This window comes from Macrobrachium nipponense, chromosome 31, assembly GCF_015104395.2.
Source record: "Macrobrachium nipponense isolate FS-2020 chromosome 31, ASM1510439v2, whole genome shotgun sequence".
Lineage (NCBI taxonomy): Eukaryota > Metazoa > Arthropoda > Malacostraca > Decapoda > Palaemonidae > Macrobrachium > Macrobrachium nipponense.
Window position 1 is genome coordinate 8,717,656 of NC_061093.1, and position 25,113 is coordinate 8,742,768.

The window sequence follows — 25,113 nt, forward strand, 5'->3', positions numbered from 1 at the left end:
TGGGTGTCACTTGGGCTACGGGGTTCACCCTCCATGGAAAGCTTGTTATTGCATTTCTTGGAGGCCCGTAATCTCTCTCTCTCTCTCTCTCTCTCTCTCTCTTCTTCTTCTTCTTCTTCTTCTTCTTCTCTTCTTCTTTCTTCTTCTTCTTCTTCTTCTTCTTCTTCTTCTTCTTCCCTCACTAGGCTGTTACAGTCTGGGGATAAGGCTTACTCCTATCTGACCCAGCTTAGTGCTAATTTATGGGCTAACCTTCTGGTAGCTAGGAGAAACGCATCTTTGTCAAAGGTAGCAGGCTCAGTGGATTCTGAGTCCTTATCAGCACTTCGGAATAGGGATCTCCTGGATTCTCAATTCCTGTTCCCTAGGACTGTGTTGGAAGATGCAATTGATCGGCGACAAGCTGATACCAAGGACAGGTTGGGGTCCACCAGGCAGTTTCAAAGTCACTGGCACGTTTCCGTTGTCCTCCTCCTCCTCCCCTCAGAAACAAGTCTCCTAGCGGCTCTGCTTCGGCTAGGGGCCCTTGGTCCTCCTCTCAGGCTAAGTCTAATAAACAACGTCCCTTTCAATCCCGTCCCTGGAAGGGGATCTAGGCGAAAGGACAGAGGTGGTCGTCAATAGTGTGGGTGCCTCTCCCTCTCCTTTGCCATGGGTAGGGGGTTGCCCGGGGTGCCAATGGGCCAAGTAGTGAGATTATGGAGCAGAGAAGTGGGTAGAAGATGTTCTGCGGGTGGGATATCTACCACCATTCAACTTCTCTCCCCTCTCTCAGACAGTCCTTTGCTCGGTCAGACGTACCCATACAATTCTCTGGAGTTCTTAGCTCTTCGGGGGGAAGTGTTGAAGATGCTGGACAAGGGCGCAATAGAGGAAGTAATGCAGCCTTCTCCAGGGTTTTAGTCACATTTTTCTGGTACCAAAAGTAACGGGCGACTGGAGGCCGGTAATCGACCTTTTCCGCCTTGAATCATTTTGTTAGGAAGACAAGGTTTGTAAGCAGGTTGAGACATACTCAGGACCAGTTGATTCCTTTAATGTACAAGAGTTGATTACAGATCAAGGGATGAGCGGGAAACTGACTTGTCTCCTGAACCGTGCAAAGAGATCACATAACAGGGAAAACATATCGTACCTCAAATGGAACATTCCTACACCTCCCCTTTAAGATCAAAGCTCCCCATTCAAAGCAAACATAGTATATTTAAAACATAAGTATAGATTTCTCCTTTTAGTTGCAAAAATAATAAAACTGGTAAAGGTAGTAACATATGAAGCAAAGGGAATTCAGCTATAATAAAGATAGTCCTTCGGACACAGCGCTGGAACATACATAAATGGTAAACATGACAAGAGGAACACTTATTAAACCCAAATAATCAGGATTAAAGTATATGCACAAAACTTGACATGTTTAGGGGATATTTATTAACACAACTAAAATGCAATTACTCTGTATATAATCATCGTGCCATTGCGGGGGACGACGTACCCTAGTGCTACTTCTCTCCTGGGTGGGTACTGGGCCACATCCTCCCCCGAGGCCATGTGGGAGTAGGTTCTCCCTCAGGTGGTGTGGGTGGAGGGATCTCAAAATGCTTGCGATTCTTGTCGAAATTCTCCGCTCCCGTCTAACCTTATGCGATTGGCGGTATCTATTTTTTTCAATAACCACCCCGCTTCTATTCCAGGCTCGTGTAGTCACATCCTGATAGCTACCCTCTCCCCTATTTGTAGGGGGGAAAGATCCTTGGCTTTCTCATTATACTTGGATGATATTCGTTGCTCAACAGCGCTTCTTTCCCTCTCTCTTGCGCGGACAAGGTTTCCGACCAATGCTCGGTGACGAAATGATAACTTTTTAACATTGGCACCGAATCTCGAAGTTTGGCGACCCATGGCCAGCTGTGCAGGAGACTTATCTATACCACGTAATGGTGTATTTCTATACTGCAATATCGCCTGAGCTACCTTGTCATTGTCTAGCCCTCCATCAGGTAGAGTATTGCCCATTAATGTTTGTTTGGCGGTGCGCGCACAGCATGCTTCTGCCCGACCCCGTTGGACTGGGGGGTAGTGAGCGCAGAAACGACACTCTCATAGATACCCCCCACTTACCAAAGAAATGTCTCATTTCCATGCTCGTTAGATTCGTGCCCTCGTCCCACTGATATTTCTTCAGGTGCTCCCCACTGCATAAAATATCTTTCTAAAAACTGGGATTCATCTCGCGGATGTAGTTCCGTTAGCGAAGAAATAAATTTCCATCCATCCAGTCAGTCGATCGGCGTAGACCATATACTGCCTCCCTGCTACTTGAAATAAATCTGCAACAGTTCTCTGAAACGGATATTCGGGAGGGGGAGTGTATATAATACTTTCCCTTTGTTGCGAAGGTGCCGCAACGTTGCAATCATGACACTGTGCCCTATAATTTGCCAAGTCACCCTCAATCCCAGGCCAATAAACTGCCTGTCGTGCTCTTCTGATCATGGAGTCAGTTGATTGATGACCTGATGTAAATTGTTGCAATGCGTAAACGTAGTGCCTCCGGAACTACCAGACGAACATGCCCCTCGTCATATGCATATGTGACTAATCCTTCAATGACACTCAGTCTATCACGTACAGGGAAAAAAGGTTTTTGGAGGCAGGGCTCCACTTGAGACCTTGACGACGGCCAACCCCCTTCGCTGACAACGTCGTCTGCAATAGTATAATCAGGATCCTTCTCTGCTTCCCCCCTCATGGTAGCCAGTCCATAGTAATGACGTCATCCGCCAGCGATGACGCTCATGGCGGCAATACAAACTTCGTTCATAAGTTCCTCCTCTTCTTCGTCTTTGACGGTATTTCACTGCGAATCACTGGGTATCTTGATAACGTATCGGCTGCCGAATTCTTCTTCCCCGTCAAATATCTTAAATGGTAAAAACTATATTGCATAGTTTTCTCCTTTCAACCTTAGTAAGTCTCGGGTTTGCAATGTCTTTTAGGCTCTTATCCCCAAAGAGTTTTACCAAAGGTCTATGGTCCGTGATTAAAATGAAATTCGGGCATTCCCAATAATTAAAAACAATCTCGATTTCCCTAAGGCACCATACTACTGCAGCCGCTTCCCCCTCAATGACGGCAATAGCCTGCCTCCGCCTCCGTCAGGTGCCTGCTGCCACATAATGCCAAGTTTCCATCCCCCCTTACAACAAAAAGGGGCATTGAGATCCTCGCAATTGCAATATTGTTGCAATATAACAAATCCCATTCCTTCTCTGCACCAATCCGGTAACAACAGCAGTGCGCCTTGTCTTATCATAATATGTCGTCCGTCGCCCAACATCTTGCAAATGCTGTCCCCGGGTTGCAACAAAACTGTTTTGAACGGCGTTTGGTCCCAATAAACTTTCCGATGGGGGATTTCTTGAGAAGATCCCTGAATGGTTCCATTACCGGTGCTACAGCCACGAAAGGTGCAATTTGGTTCACAAGTCCAAACCAAGATCTTATATCCGTGATAGTTTGGGCTTGCAGACATGGGGAAGTTCTTAATGGCACTCATAACGCTCATTAGAAGGTCTATAATTATCCCAATCAGTTTCGTACCCCACAAACTCTACCTGTCTTTGACAAAATCGGAATTTATCCGGATTCAGCGTAATACCATTATCTCCACATAATTGCAAAAAATCATAAGTATGCCAAAAGGCTCCCTCAACACTGTCGTCATATAACAACACGTCATCTCACTTGTACTTTCTGTGTACATCAATAATAACGTCATCGAACCTTTTCGTGTATGCATCTGGGGCCGCGCAATGACCCATAGGTGTTCGACAATACTGGTATCTCCCCCATGGTGTAATAAACGTTGTCACTGTCGGCTCTCCTCATCTAATGGCACCTGGTGGAATCCGGCATAGGCATCAACTACAGTCTTATATGTACGAAGTGGCACACCCGAGACCATGTCAAAAGGAGCACATGTGTGATGCGTTTCTCGTTTGCAATTCTTATTCAGCTCTTGATAGTCCAAGGTCCTCCGTGGTTTACCATTTTCTTTGCTACTACTACCATCCTCGCACACCAGTCCGTAGCTGTACCAGCAGGGACCTCCCTAATTACTCCTAATTTGACATCTTCGTCGAGCTGAGCCTTAACATCGGACTCCCAAATGCTTAGGAACTGGTATAAAGTGTATGCACACGCATAGGGGATGGCACCTTTCCCTCAGGTGAATGTGGTGAGGGGCTCCTTTCATCATCGGCAGAGGGTTTCTTGAAACGTTGAACGTAGTCTTCGCAAAACGTTGCAGTAGCCAGTCCCTCAGCCTAGGACATTCTCGCTCCGTGGCAGCTATGGCGTCTCACGCTGACGACCACCACCCCCTACCCGTGTGCGAACGTTTTCTTCAGGCGTTTGGCGGGGGTTAGTCGACGCAGAGGGTTCCGAGTGACCGTCATTCACGGTAGCGACAGTATGATGGGGAAACTTTGTATGCATAGGCTAGTATTTACACACTCCTAAAGACATATAAAAACGGGGTAGCACCTTGCACAACGATAACACTAGTGCTCACTGATTTATCACCCAATTCTATTAGCATATCAACGACCCATATATTCTCAATGACTTCTCCCTGCGGTGATTTACAATGACATTACACCGAGAGAGATTAGGTACCTTCAAACCCAATTTTGGTAACAAATCTACCCCTACTATACACACTTCTGCCCCTGTGTCTGGAACAGCCTCAACAACGACACACTCACATGAAAACTCATGCTTAACCTTTATTTTCCCATCATGGCAGTTTCCCCACTGCCGCACATAGGCCTACCTGGCGATTGTCCGCAGGTGGATAGCAACAGTGCATGACGTAACAGACGCGTCCACAATAGGCGCCGTTTTGGCGGGCTGTTTGCCCCCCTTGACGACAGAATTTAGCAAAGTGCCCCACAATACCACACTGAAGACAGTTAACATTTATCAGCAGGACATTTTCCCTGCCAATGAGAACGACCACCACACTTTTTACACCTGGTATCTGACTTACTGTTACCAGTAGGTTTCGAGCTACTACGGCCCGACGGCCCATGTCCCTTGTCACTACTATTAAGACCGATATAGGCTAATCAATTAACATTTTTACTTTTCACCTTCTAACCCACTTTTCAACCAGGCCTAAGCCTATCTCATCCCCTTTACCAAACTAGCTACGTTTGCCCTTCCACGAGCGCTAATACTATCCTTTTCTGCAGATTCATAAATTTCACATTTACGTAACAATTTCTGCACAGTATTGAAAACCTCGATGATCCTGCTAGGATCTCTTGCTTAAGTCCCACATTGCTTAAACCACTTGTTATCCGCTGAACTAACACAAAATCATTCAGATCAGCTCGACAATGGGGACACTTAAACCCACAATCTAAGGCCAATTGTTGGCACCTATGCACAAAAGATTTCGCGGTTTCTTGATCGCCTTGTTGCGCTGAGAAAAACTTGTCCCATGCCCTGCCTTATTCATCGAGACTTCGTTCGTTGATCTCCTCCAGTCTTGTCAAATGCCTCAGAGGTCGTTAATGAGTTCCACTGAACCTCTGAGTGCGTTACACATCTATAGTCATCCTTAACTTTCTCATCGCAGTTTAACCGGATACTGATAAGTGCATTCTCTCCTGAGACGTTTCCTAAGGCCAGCCAATCACTCATAGAGCGACACCATTCTCGAAAACTGCTTTGTGTCATCTCATAGCTACACTTCTCAGGGCACATCGCCCTAAAACACCTGCCGAGGCTGAACCATGTGGTCCGTTCCTTGTGCCCATGAGGGAGCCGAACGCAAAAGCCTGGTAACAAAGTCCCCCCCTGTCCCTCGTGGTGGTGCTGGCGTGCCGGTTGGTTGCCATTCCCTGTGCCTTGCAGGTGGCCCCATAGGGGAACAGTCCCTTGCTTGTGCCCCTGGGTTGGTGGTTGTGATGGGCCTCGTCTCAGCATCTTGTAGGTCCTGCTTTGGAAAATGAGAATCACTGCGCCATGTAAGCAGGTTGAGACATACTCAGGACCAGTTGATTCCTTTAATGTACAAGAGTTGATTACAGATCAAGGGATGAGTGGGAACTGACTTGTCTTTTCCTGAACCCTGTGCAAAGAGATACACATAACAGGGAAAACATATCGTACCTCAAATGGAACATTCCTACAAGGTTCAAGATGGAGACGCCACTGACGGTGTTGGCAGCAGTGAGGGACAACGACTTTTTGCTGTCATTAGACCTGAAGGACGCTTACTTTCAGATTCCTATTCATCCTTCGTCCAGAAAGTTTCTTCGCCTCACTGGAGAGAAAGTATTCCAGTTCAAAAGTTCTCTGCTTCAGGTTAACCACATCCCCTCAGGTCATTCACAAGTCTTCTCCCTGGTCTCGACATGGGCTCATGCTCAAGGGATTCGCCTGCTGAGATATCTCAATGACTGGCTGGTTGTAGCAAGCTCCAGGAAGCTGTTGCAAGACAGAGATCGTCTTCGGTTTTGTTCGGAGTTGGGCATTATAGTGAACCTAGAGAAGTCAAATCTAAATCCCAACCAGAAAATAATTTATCTAAGTATGTGATAGATACAGCAGCGTCAAGTGTTTCCTTCAGACTAAAGGTTGGAGAAGTTGCAAGTGGTAGCATGCAATTTCCTTACACAGCCAGAACAATAGACTCACCAGTGGCAGGTTCTTCTGGGGATTATGTCTTCCCTCAAGAAGCTGCTCCTTCATGGTCGTCTCCATCTTCGATCCCTACAGTGGAGACTGAAAGACTTCTGGTCCCCGGCAGGAGATTCACCTCTTCAGAGAATTCTTCTGTCCGAAAAGGTGAGGAAAGACCTTCGTTGGTGGTTGGATGATCAGAATCTCTTAGTAGGTGTCCCCCAAAATTCTTGTATATTCTAAGCTTTTAGTTTCTTAGTTTAACTCAATTTTTAGATGTCAGAATCTTAGACTGGGCTACGGTAGTGACTGGTAATATAGCATAGGCTACCATCATGTTTTGGTTTCAAATATATAGAAACAGCCTAGGCTTATTACCAGAATCAAAACTCGAACATTACATGGGGTATACAGTGGACCCCCCCGTATTCGTGTTCTCCAGATTCGCGGACTCACACATTCGCAGATTTCTCTCGGGAAAGTTTCCCTGCATTATTCGCGGAAAATTCGCACATTCGCGGTATTTTTCTATGATCAATATCCACAAATACCTGGTTTTTTTTATGAATTTCATCATAAAATGCACTTTTTGTGATAAAACTATTAAAAAAACCATGTAGGAAAATTGTTAGTGGGTTTTTCTTGAGTTTTAACTAACAAAATAGGCTGTTTTTAGCATTTTTATAGGGGTTCCAAACATTCGCGGATTCTAACTATTCACGGGGGGGTCTGGTACGCATCCCCCGCGAATACGGGGGGACCACTGTATGCTAAAATCTTAATATATGCAGTAAAAAATGGGGTCAAACGTTAAATGGAGTCTAATAGTACATGAGTATATATGGTAAATAGGTAGAAATAATCAAAGCTTGCAATATTTCATTATGACATCCAGAACTTATAGAGGGGCTTAAAGAAGTCGTGGTTGAATATCATAGTAAAAACTTCCTTCAGTATTAACACAACCACTATTGCCACACTGTTGAAATCCTCTTAACACTCATGTGACCAAAACAGTTTGCTCTGTTGCCAGAATAGACTGTCTTCCAAGGACACAAATTTGCAATAGGACTACAAATTGCTTTTCCAACTTAGCATTCATTTATATATCAAAACAGGACTCCCCATCATCAGTAAATCCTGACTCGCAAATGCAAGGGTACATTTATGGAGTGAAATCCTTCAGCAATCATACATGAAATGAAGATGATTTACCATAAACATAATTGAAATGTAGGGTTGGATAATGACGCAAAAACAAACATGAAATTTTAAAATGTAACAAAATAGAGGCATTAGATAATATATAAACATACGTTGTAAAATAATACATATAAACCCAAAGTATAATGCCCTACATTAGGTATAGTAAATGTAATTTTTTTTTTTTTTTTTTTTTTTTTTTTTTTTTTTTTTTTTTTTTTCTTGACTATTGGAATATATAAATTTATTAATGAGAGTAAAACTCTTAATCTAATGTGTTAATGATGCTATGTGGATTTTGTCGTTTATAAAGAGCCTAGGCTATTTTTAAAGGGTTTAATTTTCATTTAATTTCAACTTATGCCATGAGTCTTGGAACAAATGGATGGTGTTGGATGTGATATACTATAGAGGACTTTGGGTAAGACACATGCTCCTTATGTCTAAGTACACATGGGTTTCAAAGAGTGATTTCAGTGCTAAAGTTAGAGTAATATTACTTTGATTTCGTGACCTAAGAATGATGAAGTCATCTAATTTTGATACTTCTGATTTATTCTTGGAGGATTGCAGGAATCAGAAAACAGCCAAAGAGAAACAAGATATTTAATCAGAAATTGTAGATAATGCTTTTAGCTGCATTTTATCATATAATGGCTTATCAATAATGCCTAACTGTTCATTAAAGTTAGTTTCGTACATTTTTTCCCTAGATGTTTTTCTTTGTGTTATCTTTGATTTTGAAATGAAATATAAAAAGGTATGCAGAAATTTTTTTTCAGATCATTAACGATTTCAGTATACTTCTATGTTTGTGTGATTGTAAGTTGAAGATGTTTTATATTATGGTTCATAGATATCTCGGTTTTACTGTACCACTTCAGTCCTTGTAAATATATACTCTGTGTTTAATATTACTGATTGAAGCTCTGAACTCTGATGATGAACTTTGCTCAAATTGTGTTCTCTTATACACTGTTTTCCCATTTGTTAAGTCTTTGTTTTCTTTGATTTGCAGATCAAATCAGAAGTGAATAAACTTTATAAGCTTTTAGAATTAGATGTTGATGGTGTCTTCAAATATATGCTGCTATTAAAAAAGAAGAAATATGCAGCTCTAACTGTCAGCAAGTTGCCAAATGGCAAAGTTGTCACCGAGCAAGAGCTTAAGGGTTTAGACATTGTGCGCCGTGATTGGTCACAGTTGGCCTCAGACTGTGGAAAGTAAGAAATTGTCTAAGTGTGATATTGTGCTGTTTACCAAAGTTAATTTTAATTACATACCAGTAACATTTGTGTGAATAACAATTTTTGCTATTTTTCAACACGATTTTCTTTATTCATTTCAAAGATGAAATTTTGATAATTGCCAATCCTGTTTATGCACATTTCACTATGTTTATGTACCCTTTTTATCTTTTACAGGCATATAGTTCAGCAGATCTTATCAGATCAGGGGTCAGATGAAAGGATAGAAAGCATTCATTCTCACTTAGAGGGAATCAAGACAGATTTAGAAGCGGGTAAAGTAAGTACAGTAGTGGTTTGCAGTTAATTAAATGTTGTCAAGTTTGATGAAATTGATCTTACATTATTATTATAATATTTTCTTTTTAAAGAAAAAGTTTACAAGTACTGCCTGGCTTCAGAATTTTAACTCTGGTCATGATATATTTTCTTTTCTACTTTGATAAAAACATTCATTTTATACATTATGATATCCTTTATACCACCTGGTCCAGTTGTTGAAACTTGGTAACAAGGCACTGTGTTTGATACCATATAAAACCTATTTTGAACTCCCCAAATATAGTTGAAAATATAACTAGTGTCATTTGCAAAATTGATGTATATCTGGTAGGCAAACATTCACTCAGACACCATAGACTGTCAATGCTTGTACCAAGCCAAACATAATTGTGTAATATTACTGGTACAGGCAGTTCCCTGGTTATCAGCAATCTGGTTGTGTGGTACTTGCCTAGTCATGAAAATTGGCGATTTTTGGGTGTCAAAATGCAGCGATAGTAATAGGTTATTGGCATTGATACGTACCTAACAGAAATGCCGATGTCCCGTTATCAGCACCAATAACTCCCAAAAGTCACTGATTTTCAGTTTTCGGCAATTTTTGCATGTTATCATGCCGTCGGAACGGAACCCCCACCGATAACTGGAGACTGCCTTTATTTACTAAAATATCATTATTATCCATTGAAAAAAAGACACTATATGCTGCTGAGCTTATATTTCACCTTCACAAGTCGGATTGTTCAGCAGGTAAATTATAAAGCTGCTATCCAAAGTTCATTTATTATTCTGATGTTTCCATAGGCCTTGAGAGGAAGTAATTGGCACCAGGGTTATATGCAGGGAATATTTATACCCAAAAATGGGTTCACAAAGAATGTCGGTCATACTTGGAGCTCTCTTATTGGTTGCGCATCTGGCTGACGACGATGGCACCAATTCGTTGGCGCTGGGGGCTCTGCTCGCACCTCAAGGAGGAGTGTGGCTGAGGTATTGTCTTGGGCCAACCAAGTTGTTTTCCTGACAGTGGTCAGCAGGAGGAGAGTTACCCAAGTAACGTTTAGAGTAGGTTTCCATCAAAGGATGGTTGGGGGTCTCCTTGTAGCAGAGGCTGAGGTGATCCATGTCACCATTTAGGATTGTGGTACGTATTAATTATAATCTGGTGGCATTGGGGTTGTTGCTGTGTTCCCTCATGCAGCGTTGGTACACCTCCCCATCATGTAGATGGAAGGTGATTCTCTTAGAAAGGCAAGTCATACCAATGTAAGAATGGTGGTATCCATTCTCAGGGCACAGTATTTGGTAAACCACTCCTCCTTTTCATGGGATTGCTGCTGATGGAGGGGTTGTTCTTCATATGAGGTGCTGGGCAGTCCTCTGATCCTTATGAAAGATTGTAAGGTTGACTGTGTGCCCACTTAGGCATGGGTTACAGTGAGCCTGAATAATGTCCTTCAGAGTTGTGTCATCCTTTTTATACTTTGTATTCGTGTATCTCTTGTAGAATGATTTGATGGTCTTTGCACCCTCTTGGGGCACAGCTTTCTTGCTGATACCACCTACTGACTCCATTCTTCGAAACCCTTTACAGTAAGCATACCCGTTAACTAGTGTCTGGGCGATGTATTCAAGTTTGTCAGAGGTGGCACTTCAGGAAGAGCAGTGGGAGGCATGGCTGATGTTGCCATTGAGGCAGAGTCTGATATCAGCTGAAGATCTGCATGAAGGAGACTCCATCCGTTGATAAACAAGGATGACTTTTGACTACTGCATGGGTATTATCAATATCTTCATCAACGTTGCCAATGGGGTAGAGCTTGAGACACTTTGTCAGGTCCTCCATTTTCTATCAAAAGAGCTGTTGATATTGCCATCCCCTTCCTGGATATTTGTGTTACCAGCACCCCCCAAAGCTTCAAAAAGGTCTACAGGAAACCATCTAACATCTGTCTGGCTAATAGTTTTGTGTTGCTCCACTAGCTGAATTTTTTCTCATACTGGAGAGTGTTTTGTTGCTCATTTTTCCTTATGAGAGATTGTAAGGGGGACTTTGTGCCCACCTAGGCATGGGTTACAGTGAGCTTGAATAATGTCCTTCAGAGTTGTGTCGTCCTTTTTATACTTTGTATTCGTGTATCTCTTGTAGAATGATTGGATGGTCTTTGCACCCTCTTGGGACACAGCTTTCTTGCTGATACCACCTACTGACTCCATTCTTCGCGGCCCTTTACAGTAAGCATACCCGTTAACTAGTGTCTGGACGATATTTTCAAGTTTGTCAGAGGTGGCACTTCAGGAAGAGCAGTGGGAGAGGCATGGCTGATGTTGCCATTGAGGCAGAGTCTGATATCAGCTGAAGATCTGCATGAAGGAGACTCCATTCGTTGATAAACAAGGATGACTTTTGACTACTGCATGGGTATTATCAATACCTTCATCAACGTTGCCAATGGGGTAGAGCTTGAGACACTTTCAAACATTTGAAGAAGAATCGGTCCTCCATTTTCTATCAAAAGAGCTGTTGATATTGCCATCCCCTTCCTGGATATTTGTGTTACCAGCACCCCCCAAGGCTTCAAAAAGGTCTACAGGAAACCATTTAACATCTGTCTGGCTAATAGTTTTGTTTTGCTCCACTAGCTGAATTTTCTCTCATACTGGAGAGTGTTTTGTTGCTCATTTTTCCCTCTGGATTCTCACAGATGATGTTGAGTGGTTTCCTTGCAGAATGGAGGATGAAGTTTGTGTTTCTTGGACTGTTTAATTTAGGTGTTTGTTGGCTTATACTTACAGCTTCTGCTCTTTGCAATCTGTAGTCCTGAGCTTCTTTTTGCACAATCTCTGTGCCTTCTAGTAATTTTTCCATTTATGGTGTATGGTTGTAGGCATCTACATAATGTTGGAATATATAGCCCTTTGATTGCAGTAAGCTTGCAGTCATTGTCGCAGAGTGGTAGTGGTGCGACCTATGTAGTAATTGCTGAGGGCTTGACATTAAAATTTACATACTACTACTAGGTTGGTAGACTTGCACATAAAGCCAACTGGGCATTGCTATTCCACATTTTGAGGGCGCTGACCAGGTTCAGACACCAGTGAGCTCATGAGATATTTTTTTTTATATGTAGGTGTGGCACCATTGGCAATTATCCTACATATGGCCTTGACCTCATCCTTAAATTGGCTATGATTTGCCATTATGTAACATAATGTGATGTTTGCTGTTGATGTAGATGTCGTCGTTGGGTACTGACATACTTGTCAATCTGTTTTTGTGTGCAACTGTAGTTAAGTTGCTGTTGTAACCATTGTTAGTGAAGAGCTTCCTAATACATTCAAGCTCTGCATGAATAGCTTTTGATGTGGAACAATTTATAATTGCATGTCTCCTATACTTGCCCACTACATAACATTTGTAAGTGTCTGGGTAGTGGGCACTTTCCATTTGTATTTGGTACATGGCTGTATCGTACCTATCTTCTTTTTATTCCACATCCACATCCAAGAAAGTAAGTCAGCCCTCAGTGATATTTCAGCGTAGTTTAAGCTAGGGTTCCTCTTCAAGCCATACTGTAGGCTTGTGGCTTCTTCATTAAGGCCAATAGCAATGAAGTTGCCGATGTAACAGTCTTATAGCTTGGGTTTTAAGGGGGCCGGCCGGAACCTCCATATATGGAGGTATAGGGCAAAAAATGCAAAGTCATGAAAAAATTCATGGAGCTTCATATGGCAATTGAGAATACGTATACGAAATATTTCTTCAAAATTCCTCTTAATTTCGTAGTTACAGGGTAATTAGTTAACATAACTCAATAAGCCTAAAACATGATACGTACAAGAAAATGCAATATATCTTCTATTATCGTAAATTTTGATAATTATTGTCAAAGAAATTGGGAGAAATGGCATCTGTAGACATTCCCCGAGTCGAGAAGGAGACTTCAGGCTCAAGCTACCAAGTCCAGTCCTGATTTAGTGCGATCACAGACGTCAAGTAGTCTACACGTTCCAATTCACGTCTGACATTCGCCTGCTTTCACGTATGTTTATGTATGTTTCGGCAAGAATTTCATCATGCCAATGAGGAAAAGACAAGGGAAAGATCTCGCTAACATACAGACGAAGAAAAATCGCTCAAGTATTATTACAGAATATCATAATATATGCGTAGTTAGTGAAGAGAGAGGGGAGGGTTGCTTAGTAACGCCCCCGTCTTGCTTGACAGCACACGTCACACTGTGCCTAAGGCTACGATCTTTGAGCAAAGAGATCTTTATTTATAATAAATAACAAAGTTTTGGTTTTTTAATACCCAAAATGGAATATGAAATTCATAATAATCATGATTTATTAAATTGTCTTTGTAAAAAAAAAAGTGTACGCCTTCGAGTTTCACCTCTTGACATTCTCTTGCAATTACGTTTGTTTTATCTTTGTTTCGGGCAAGAATTTCATCATGCCAAAGAGGAAAATACAAGGAAAACATCTCGCTAACACACAGAAGAAGAAAATTCGCTGTAATAAGCAGAGTTAGTGAAGGGGAGAGAGAGAATTGCGTAGGAAGGAGTGCCCCATCTTGCCTCAAGCAGTGCCCCAGGCTGCGATATATGAGCAAAGGGATCATCATTTATGATTAAATTATGATAAATAAAATAGTTTTGGTTTATTAATATACAAAAAACAAATATACATTCATAATAATCATTATTTATTAATATTGTCTTTATAGAAATACGAAGGAAAACTTTGAACGCCCGTATCTCAAAACTATACTTATTGACCTTCAAAATCTATCTTCTCACTTAGTTTTAAAGCTATAACATTGGAATTTGGTATATAACTCAGAAAGACATTATAGAACAATCAAATAGAGCCCTTTTTTCCAATTTTTGTTTCGTATTTTTTTTATAAATCTTTTTCTCCTGATTTATAGGGTTTATTTTTTGACCATATTGAAAAATTCATATCTAGCCAAAAAATGACTTTTAGAAAAAAAACTCTCCATTCGATTGGAGGTCTACATCAGGTCTATATATGGTAGTAATCCCAGGTCTTAATATTAAATATCAAGGGAGGAGATAGAATTTGAAAAATGGTTATTTTCGGGATAAATCGCCCTGGCGTCACAAAACCGAAGGTCAGAGGCGAAAATCATATGCGGTTTGGAGATGTCACAAGTCACTTTATTAAGTGGTATGAATATCAAAGTCCTGTCCTTATAAAAGGGCATTAGCCGGCCGGCCCCCTTAAATGGGTTTGGAAAGTTCTGTCCTCGGCATGTACACTCGACAAGAAAACTGAAGATACAGTTTTCATTAGCTTTCGTTCATCCAATTTCCCATTTGTTTTTACTGAAAAGACATAGTATCGCTAAATTTACTCTAGAATATGAAAATATACTGCAAATTATATCATATAAGTTAAAACTGCAAAACAAAACCGTTCAGATACTTAAAAACACGATATATGTCCGAAGTAATTGGAATTTCTCAGATGGATTCGTTCATAGAGATCTGGTAGATATAATGTGAATTTCTGATTTTAGTACTATGTATCACGACGACAATATTTACTCGTTTTTCCTCATGAACGGGGATATATTGCATCATCGTAAGTGGTGAATGCAATTATTTTAGTTTCTACAAACTGATGTTTGTATTCCAAAACGATTAAAGTTAGCTGACGTCAATGGCACTCAATGTTGCAACGGCTAAGGTAGGTTGAGCAAATCTAGTTCCATCTGCAAGAGCGTTTTCTATGGTGTGAGGAGGAGCCCTAGAACTTCGAGCGGGAAAGCGCAAGTCACTGGATACTGGCTTACGTAACGGATTTTGCACTTTGATTACTTTGACGTTGACATGGATCGAATGCCAGTTGCTGTTTACAAAGCTACTGTCTTTAAATATAATTCTTTATCAAGGTTAAAGTAGCATGTCAGCTCAAAGATTTTCTGGCTATATCCTCCCATTACAAAGCAGTTCGTAGTAGCCTACAGCCCTACACGACTGCCTTTCTTTGCCGCGAGGCTGAACGATCTCTCAACACATCAGCATTTTTTGCACGATATAAAACTTTAATTGCCCGTGCAATACATATTGAGTTATTTTTACTTAACACAGCTTTTTTCGTGAATGATTTATGGATGAAACCCGATTTTTAAAAGTAAAGACTATATCAAGAGAGCAAGAATGACTGTAGCCTGTGTGTGAAATTTTCCGTCTTTTTACAATCTGAATGTTACGGCAACTGTCGAATGAAATAAAGATTAGGGTATGAATTACTTAGAGAATTAATTTGAATATTATGATCCTTCTCAAACATACATTAAAAATATATATTACCACTCAATCTCCCAAAGAAAATATAATGAAATTAAGTTGTTATAAATAGGCCTAAGCTTTCAAGTATGCAGACTTTGCTCTCACTCTCTCTCTCTCTCTCTCTCTCTCCACTTTTAAAACACATTTGAAAAAATATTACCACTCAGTCTCTCAAAATAAATATAATGAATTAAGTATCTCTATAGATAGGCCTATGCTTGCACGCTCTCTCTCTCTTCCTCTTCCAAGTGTTTTCTCTCTCTCTCTCTCTCTCTCTCTCTCTCTCTCTCTCTCTCTCTCTCTCTCTCTCTCTCTCTCTCTCTCCACTTTTGAAACATTTGAAAAAATATTATCACTTAATCTTTCAAAGGAAATGTAATGAATTAAGAGTCTATGCTTGCCCGCTCTCTCTCTCTCTCTCTCTCTCTATCGTCATAATATTTCATTCTTTGCTGTAATATTCCTCATGATTTCCACAAGTACTGCCCAAATTTTAAAACACTTTCTCTCATTGTTTAAGATCCGTCTTCAATTACCTATGAATTTTACGTCAGTTTAATGTCAAACATTACTTATAAATAAGGTTTCACAGTAGGTTTTAGAAAAGGATGATCGATATTGTACCCTGAACTGACGTTACCAAACCAACATTAACGAATAATATAGAACCTGTTTCTACATTCAAGTATATATGAATATAGGACCTCTACAGAATCTTTATGGTGTAAAAGTTAATGGAAATCTAGAAAGCAACAAACACTGAGTTTGAAGCTCCGCCCCCTTTCTAGAGGTGCCAGGTGTGGCATTATTGAACACTATATGTCCGAATATTTAAAAAAACTGTATCTTAACATTCCTTGCCAAGTGTACAGTGTTGGATGGAACACCATATACAGTAATATTATGTCAAACTTATGCAAGGTTGAGGGGACCATCCGCTATGGCGGATGACATGTCTTGAAAAAATAAAAAATCGAGTTATTACTTGTATCTATGCAGAAACATGCCGTGCATGCTTTCCAGAAGTTTCAGCCAATTATTTTTACAAATAATGAAGATATAGCAGTTTTTAAATGATGACATCATCGTAACTGCGTTGTCTGTATGACTGAGTTTGACAGAATCGTTTTTGCGTGTTTATTTTTGCATATATACAGGGATTTTTTCAGATTTTTTTTGAGATTCTCATACATCTGGTAGCAATGAAAGGTAGTGTTAGAGGAGAGCTGCTCAGAGCGGCTATTTATAGGCGAGAGCCGCGAGACTCAGAGAATGACTCAGTTATACATGCACTTTGTCACTTGCGTTTGGTCACTAGCTATTTACGTTGTTTTTATAACTTCTTAGTGAACTTATAGCAATGCCGAAGTTACCTAAGATCAAGAAGGCTACTCAGCAACTAAGGCTAGCAAAATTAGCGAAGGCCAGGAGTGTGCTGAAAGAAAAACACGAAAATTCATTGTTATCAGTGCCCTCATTGTCTCATGTCTCGCCGTCAACATCGTTGTCTGGTGTCACGCTGAGGGTATTAATACCACTTTTAGGGGTAGGACCAGGATCCTTGATGTAGAAATCAACAATAAAAGTACAAATAAAGTAATTATAATAATGTTGTTTTGACTTTTATAAGAAAAAAGCGAAATTTACATAGCAAATCTTTGGGAGCTCATAACTCAAAAACATACTTATGCGCATGTCGGTTGCCATTACTCGGTTATTTATTATCCAATTTTAGAGAGAAAGATATCATTAGAAAGAGGAATAAAAATCCCATAATTCTGTGAGACAATTTTGATTTCTTTCTTCCTTTTTTTTTTTTTAGATTTTTTTGAGTGTAGACTAAAAAAAAAAAAATTCATAAAAAAAAGCAAAAATCAAAATTCTGTCACACAGAATTGTTCCGTATATAAAGAAGTTTTTATGGTATGATTTTTAATACAACTGATGTCATATTAGCGGAGAAATCGTTACCTATTTTGTTTTTAAAAATCTTATTTTTGCTAATAAAACTAAAAGTTTTGGCTCAAATGACTTGAAATTTTTATATGATGAAGGTATTATATATATCTAAAACATATATGAAAATTATCTATTTTGCGTAATAAATAAAAAAAATAGACATCATAGCAGACGGTCTCCTTAAAGGGGCTGGCCGGAATATGGTGGTATATGGTGGTATAGGGCGAAAAATGCAGTCATGAAAAAATTCATGGAGCTTCATATGGCAATTGAGAATACGTATACGAAATATTTCGTCAAAATTCCTCTTACTTTCGTAGTTACAGGGTAATTAGTTAACGTAACTCAATAAGCCTAAAACATTGATCCGTACAAGAAAATGCAATATTTCTTCTATTATCGTAAATTTTGATAAATATTGTCAAAGAAATTGGGAGAAATGGCATCTGTAGACATTCCCCAATTCGAGAAGGGAGACTTCAGCTCAGCTACCAAGTCCAGTCATGATTCAGTGCGATCACAAACTTAAGTAGTCTACACGTTCGATTTCACCTCTGACATTCGCTTGCTTTTACGTATGTTTATGTATGTTTCGGCAAGAATTTCATCATGCCAATGAGGAAAAGACAAGGAAAACATCTCGCTAACATACAGACGAAGAAAAATCGCTCAAGTATTATTACAGAATATCATAATATACGCGTAGTTAGTGAAGAGAGAGGGGAGGGTTGGTAGTAAGGGTTGCGTAGTAACGCCCCCGTCTTGCCTGATAGCACACGTCACTTTGCGCCCAAGGCTACGATCTTTGAGGAAAGAGATCTTCATTTATGATAAATAACAAAGTTTTGGTTTTTTAATACCCAAAATGGAACATGAAATTCATAATAATCATGATTTATTATGTTTATCTTTGTTTCGGCAAGAATTTCATCATGCCAAAGAGGAAAATACAAGGAAAACATCTCGCTAACATACAGAAGAAGAAAATTCGCTGTAATAAGCCGAGTTAGTGAAGGGGAGAGAGAGAATTGCGTATGAAGGAGTGCCCCATCTTGCCTCAAGCAGTGCCCCAGGCTACGATATATGAGCAAAGGGATCATCAATTATGATTAAATTATGATAAATAAAATAGTTTTGGTTTATTAATACACAAAAAAGAAATATACATTCATAATAATCATTATTTATTAACATTGTCTTTATAGAAATACGAAGGAAAACTTTGAACGCCCGTATCTCAAAACTATACTTATTGACCTTCAAAATCTATCTTCTCACTTAGTTTTAAAGCTATAACATTGGAATTTGGTATATAACTCAGAAAGACATTATAGAACAATCAAATAGAGCCCTTTTTTCCCATTTTTGTTTCGTCTTTTTTTTTTTTTTTTTTTTTTTTTTTTTATAAATTTTTCTCCTGATTTATAGGGTTTATTTTTTTACTATATTGAAAAATTCATATCTAGCAAAAAAAATGACTTAGTACAAAAAAACTCCCCATTCGATTGGAGGTCTGCATCAGGTTTATATATGGTAGAAATCCCAGGTCTTAATATTAAATATCAAGGGAGGAGATAGAATTTGAAAAATGGTTATTTTCGGGATAAATCTCCCTGGCGTCACAAAACCGAAGGTCAGAGGCGAAAATCATATGCGGTTTGGAGATGTCCCAAGTCACCTTATTAAGTGGTATGAATATCAGAGTCCTGTCGTTAAAAAACTGCATTAGCCGGCCAGCCCCCTTAAGTTCCATAACCTCTTGCCCAAGGCAAGGATTTGCTTAAGTTTGGGAAAGTCACTAAAAATGCCTATAAATGCATATTTCTAGAGTTTAAACACTAAATGTGACCATAATCGTTCTCCCAAAGATTTAAACTAACTTTTAAATGAAATTACAGTAATACAGTATCATTAAAGCAGAAATAAATGGTTGAAGTAAAAATACAGTACAGTATCGTAATGGGTACTGCATTGGCCACACTAGCTCATTTAAAGTGGATATGTACATATACGTATACTAATGTTACACAGCCCCTGCAAATACACGGGGTCCACTGTATAGTCCTCCACTTGTTCCAGTCATGCATCTCTTGATATGTATCACATTCAGAACCATTTGAATTATTCCTAGACATGCAAACCTGAAATCTTTTATTATAATCTCATCTCTAACCAACCTTGTATTTGCTACTGTTATCAAAGCTAAAAGTAGCATCAACAGTGAAGAGTGTGAGTGTTCTCTAACCCCACTCACTTGCCGCTAGTTACTACCTTGTTACCATGCTTTACCAGCAAGACTAGCAGTTACTAAAAGTATATTTATATAGAAGACTTTAGGTATTTGTAATTAGGAAATAAATGCTGATTACATTATTTTCCATTTGCAAAACAAATACAGTAACTCCTCAATTTATCTGACTATTACACTTAACAACTACTCTATTGTGGTAGCTTTATTACCGAGCTACATTTTACACTACTTAGCAGACAAATCTCTTGAATATCACTAGATGGGTCCAGAATCGTTAGTAGAGGCAGGGACCCTGTAGCAATTCCCATAGTGCCAAATAGTCCATGCATAACCATTCTTTTGATCAGCCTGTAAAGTGATTTGGAGTGTTGAAATGACAGGATTCTCTGAGGGAAGAAGAGGAAGGTCTTGACATTGATCAATGATTTGTTTATTTTAAATATGTAATAAGTACTGTACTTTCAGTAGCTTTTTGCCTGAGTAATTTGAGTGCCTGCCAGTTAAGAGCTGTTTGCTTAGGAGTCTCTAGAATACATTTGACTTATAATTATGATGTAGCAACCATGCAATTTTAACTTTTTTTTTTCAACAGATCAACCTTGATGTTCTTGCTATCACTAAACAATTAACAAAGAACCCCGAAGACTACCCTGATATGAAGAACCTTCCTCACGTTCAAGTTGCACTTCGGATGAACTCAAGAGGAGGAAAAAAGTTGCGTCAAGGTGATACAGTGGCGTATATTATTTGTGAGGTATGTTGGGAAAATTTTTCTGAAAACACACTAAAAATGCATGACTTCTAATTTGAGTGTTTTAATTGGGTATAAGTTCACAAGTTTGAGTATGTATTGTGATAGTAGTATTCAATCTAACAAGCTAAATGTAATAGAGAAATACCTAGAAGTAAAAAAAAATAAATGAAATTTTTTTTTTATAAACAACTCATCATGAATTGCGTATACATAAGAAGGAACTTAGCCAATGCAGAACGGGATTTTAGACCCTGTAGTGTTGTAAGCTTTCACTAGATTTTTTGCCAAACTTTGATATTAACTGTCACTATTGTCATTTTTATGAAGTATTATATTTAGCAAATGACATCCTTTTGCAGCATCTTTTTTCAGTCATTATTATTAAGTATAATAAATGATTTAATTGTGAGAGATATTATTTTATACATGCGAAGTAGTTGTAAACAAAAATAATAAAACATTTTCTGATCCCTAAAACAATTATTCCTGGCTAAGCAATGAAACACTGGCACCTCAACTTAACAGATAATTTGGGCATCTGGCCTCCAAAGACTCAAGGCCCAGTAGACTATACAACACCCCTGAGCTGGTATTACAGTGTAGGTTTTGAGGGGGCACTTGAAGCTGGTAAACTCAGTAACGAATGTAGTAGTACAGCTTGGAATAATAAAATATAAGAAAGTATCAGATGCAGTGGTGTCATTTCAGATTTTTCTTTGGGGGAAGAGGCAAAGGTTTAGAACTTATGGTATGGGTCAGGTGGCGAGTGAAAAGAGGCCTATCAGCTTGGGGCAGGGGGTGTGAAAGCAGCCTGGTTATGCACAATAATCTAGCTGCCTCTCTGCAGGATCCCTTGAAGAAGACCAATGTGGTCTACCATTATTCATGCCCCACCCAAGGATGCCTTGGCTCATGCATCTGGATGACCACCATGCGTTTCTCCAAGAGAATTTCCTGCCATGCTAAAGGAGTCTTCTATGACCATGCCAAGACTGCCCACAACCAAAATATCTGAAAGGCAGACATACCCAATGTGGAAATCATTGATCAGACCACTGACCACTGCTGCCTGTGCCTCCTTGAGGCATTACACATAGGAATAGAGGAGCCCAGCATGAATATTATACAGGAGACTTTCCTCCTTCCTATCACCACCAGAGAACAGCAGTGAGTGTGGGCCCCAGAACGAGCCAGCCAATCAGGAATGTCTGCAGGATGATGGGATTTTCAGCAATCCTCCCCAGTTGCACTGTGGCGCTCGCACTAGTGTAAACCGGTGATCTTTGCAACATGACATTAGGCTACGCCCAAGACCGGCTCGGCCAATGAGAATTTAGCCCTTGATGTAGGACCACTACAAATACTGCCACACTTGACCTGTTTCTCCAATTCCTCCATGAACTTGTCCTGAAGATGACCAGCGAGGTGGTTGAAATGTAGACAGTACCAGAACAAGAGACAATAATACCAGCATCCCAGAAGAAATTCCAGACAACAGACCCCGCCTGAACCTGGCCAGATTCATACCAGGCTAAACACCTGACAACGAACCTCTGCCTGAATCACGGATTTCCCCAACGATTATTTCCCTGGATGAAATTGTTTCTAGACCCCAGCTATCCTTTTGTCAAATATGAACAGCAGGCAGTTATTGTCTGACATCGCTGAGCCTGAAAAACAAATTATAAGAAAAAAAATCATATACAAGAATAATTTGTTAAATACTTCAACCATCCTTTTTAACAGAACATGTTTAAAACAGGGTCTTCTTCCTGCATATTATTATAGGCAGTCCCCGGTTATTGGCAGGGGTTCCGTTCCAATGGCTTAATGATAAGCGAAAATCTGCGATAACTGAAAATCGGAGGTTTTCGGCAATCTACATAAGAAATTTAGACCATCAAAATCTTCATGTGTGCGTGTGTATGGATGAGTATGTACTGGTTATGTTACATCAGTATTGTTATTCACTATGGCAGATCAAAAATACAAAATCCATACAGGTCCAAAAGATGGTGTGAGCTATTTATGGATATTCAGGTTACCAACATTCATAGATATGAACAGACAAGTCTAAGTTCAAATTTTGCTCTGTGTGCCTATTCTCCTAGTAAGAATTTTTGCAAAGAACAGAACACAAGGAAGAAGTTGTTCCTTCAACTCCTTCCCTGATTATCCTGAATGTTCTCGTGATTAACTATGTGCCTTGTATTCTTCTTACAGTCACTTACTCATTCATACATGTAAAATGTGGGTATCTTTCACCTTGAATTGACACCTCACTCGCTCTTGCCATCTACGAGAATATGCACTTGCTGAGTATTTGAATGTTATGTCAGACAAAAGTTTACAAATCCTTTCTCATCCAACCACCAACATGAATAAACTTCGGCAATCACACATATTGTTTGAAACATTTGGTAAAATGATGAAAGTGACAGACATGATAAATTGCTAGGCCTGGGGAAAGGGTTATTTGGATGGTGATGTTGACAATCCAAATTAACCAAGAGAACAGTGCAGTGATGCTGAAAGTAGTACAAATACACCGTTGACAGCAGAAACAATTAATGATGAAGTAATGTGACTGATGTAAGAAGTCTTTTTGCCAGCGTGATGCACATCATCCTTCAGTCAAATTCAAAATACTTTAATGTGTAAAGTAGTTAACCAAATCATGAATTTTATGTTAACATGAACTTGAGTTGAATTTAATGGGTTAGTATATATTAAAAAGTTTTACTATATCCCAGTTTAAGTTATTGAAACAAGAGTTCTGGAAATAATTTCTTTTTCAGGATGGTTCCAACTTGGCACCAACACAGCGAGCATACCATGTTGAAGAGGTTAAATCTAATTCTTCTTTAGCTATAGACAAGAAATACTATTTAGCTCATCAGATTCACCCAGTTGTATCCCGTCTCTGTGACCCCATAGAGGGAACAGATGCTGCAAGAATAGCAGAATGTTTAGGTAGGTTTTTCTCCATTAAAATTTATCCCTTTCCATGTCACATGTACTTTTATTATTTGTATGTAGTGATGTAACTTATAACTAGACACTTTCTTAATCTTAAGTTTTACCTAAGTGACTTACCAAGCAATTACATACCTGAAAGCTTCCTACCAGGGTAGTCCAAAATTCAAATTTGACGGTGGCGCCACCATCAGTATTGTAAGTGAACAGGATCCGCCCACTTTTGGGATCACCAGGTACATCTTAGCAGAAAGCTAACAATTTGTTTTCTGCTGGCTCCCGATCAACGTTGGTGGATTTTGGGCATCATCTTCATCACTTTTCGCTGTATTTTCCAGTTGTTATTGGTGAAAGTATCCCTTTTGGTGGTTTTTTTTTTTTTTTTGGATAGTTAAACCTGTTACCAGATTAACTTGATCTTTACAAACAGATGTCTGATTCTAGCTCTTCAGGTGTTCAGTTTTATACCAAAGGTTGTAAAACCAGATCAGTTATGATTCTCACACTAAATGTACAAAGTGTAGGGGGCAAGAGTGTAACAGGGGCGTTACATGGATAGAATGTCAAGGGTGGGATCAGTAACAATTGAAAGTGTTTAAATCTCATTCTAAGAAATTAGATAGGAACAGAAAGAGGAGGCGGCCCTTAGAGCCAAGATTAGGGTGAGCATAGAAGCTACTCCTTTGCTGGTAGAACAGGAATGTAGCACTATTTGTTCCCTTCTTGAGTGCTGCTGTCTCTCCACCCATAGTGCTCCCTCTATTTTCCCACATACTCCATTACCAGGTTCCCATGCTTCCAATCTTGACACCATAGCCAGCCCCGTGTCAAGTACAACAAGAAATTTGAATTCTTGGCTAACTCTGTAATGAAATTGGGATTATCAGTTAGAGTATTTGTAGGAAAGTCAACGAGTGTCAGTGCAGTGCCAAGTGTTAGTGCTTTGTCTAAGGAGGTGGCTGTCTGTCCCACCCGTGCTCCTTGATGAAGGTCATTATTCTATCCCGCTCCTTGCACCGGGGAGAAGACAAACTGAAGGTCCAAAGGAGTCTGGTGGGATTTGCCCACAGGCAGTCACCGCCGCTGTTGAGCATGTTGTTCTGTCCCTGGCCGCGACAGAACACCACCGGAAAGGCATCTCAGTGAAGTGTCGTCTTCCGACAGGAAGTGCCAGTAACGTTGTCTGGTTGCCTCTCAACCTCTAAAGAAGCATACATCTCTAGTGGATAGCTCCCCTCCACCTATCAAGAAGTATAGGGAGCATGAGGCAAGTCCACAGCCTTCTTGCAGTTATGCTGTCACACCTACATCTTTAGTGCTCTCTGATCTTTCCTTCATGGGACAGCCCAGAGTTTCTGGGCTCTACTGGTTGCCTGATGCTGGCCCCCAAGCAATCGGACCATTGAAAGCTACCTCTTGCTTCT

General features: G+C 39.8%; 1 pseudogene; it reads left to right on the top strand.

The window, feature by feature from the left end:
* Positions 1 to 25,113, top strand: part of LOC135206595 (DNA polymerase alpha catalytic subunit-like) — a 148,162-nt pseudogene that overhangs the window by 73,939 nt on the left and 49,110 nt on the right.